We start from the raw sequence: 1,033 nt of genomic DNA on the forward strand, positions 1-1,033 counted from the left end.
GTCTGGCAGCAAACCCCCTGCATGGCCTAGGGGTGCTTTTTCTACTTTTTTTTTTTTCAGAGAATGGTAGGTTTTATAGATCATTGGTTTAAAAGTAGATATAAATCATGAAAGAGAAAGAAACGGAATGTTCTCTTTTCATTTGGGTTTGGCCTAGTGCAACTTTTTCTCTTCCTTTGGGGCTGCTTAGAGCAAGCAGGGAACAGAAGACAGGCTCACCTTGGGAATTTATTTTCCCCTCCCTGTGTACATTCCATTTAGATGCAGGGTCCCTTGATGAGAGGCCCAGCTCCTCCCAACCTCCATACCAAACCTGACCAGAAGCAGACACAAAGCAATGAAACAATCAAGCACATTATCTTTTGAAGTGGGACGGGTGTAGGAGTTGTTTGCTTGTTTGTTGATTGCTTGTTTTTTTTGTTTCTCTGGGCAACCTGGGAGAGCCAAAAGGATTTGGGTCTTAAGCCAGGGGGTTTTTAAACCAGAGAAAGCCACTGGTCAACACAGAGGAACAAAAATGACACAAATACATAGGAAGACACATAGAGACACAAATACATAGAGACAGACAGGGTAAAGACAACCAGTGCTGGCATACATACATACATACCCCTAAACAGACATGGGGAGCCAGTGACATCTCACATAGATCCTGGACACTGGATCAGCAGCCACATCCAACCTCTTCTATGTGTTCAAACAGAAGATGCCTTAACAAACTTACGTCTGGAGGTGAAAAAGCAGGTGACATTTTAATTTGTCTCTTTTGGGTGTGAGGGTATCAGACCCCTCCACAGTATTAGGTAGCAATTGATCAAAAAGAGCCCTAGGGACTTGGTACGTTTCTGGTTGTGTATCTGCTAGGAGTCCCCTGACAACCCTCTCTCTCCAAGGGGCTCTGAGATCCCCAGTGTCTTATAGTCTGGTCTCTGGGGATCTCAGTGGGACCTCCAAAACTGTTGTGGAATATTTACCAAAGAAGACTCTTTGGACGTGGATTTAAGCTAATTGAAAGTCTTTATTAGCAGGAAGG

The sequence above is a fragment of the Psammomys obesus genome, unplaced genomic scaffold, assembly GCF_907164565.1.
Source record: "Psammomys obesus unplaced genomic scaffold, mPsaObe1.curated_primary_1811, whole genome shotgun sequence".
NCBI classification, from domain to species: domain Eukaryota; kingdom Metazoa; phylum Chordata; class Mammalia; order Rodentia; family Muridae; genus Psammomys; species Psammomys obesus.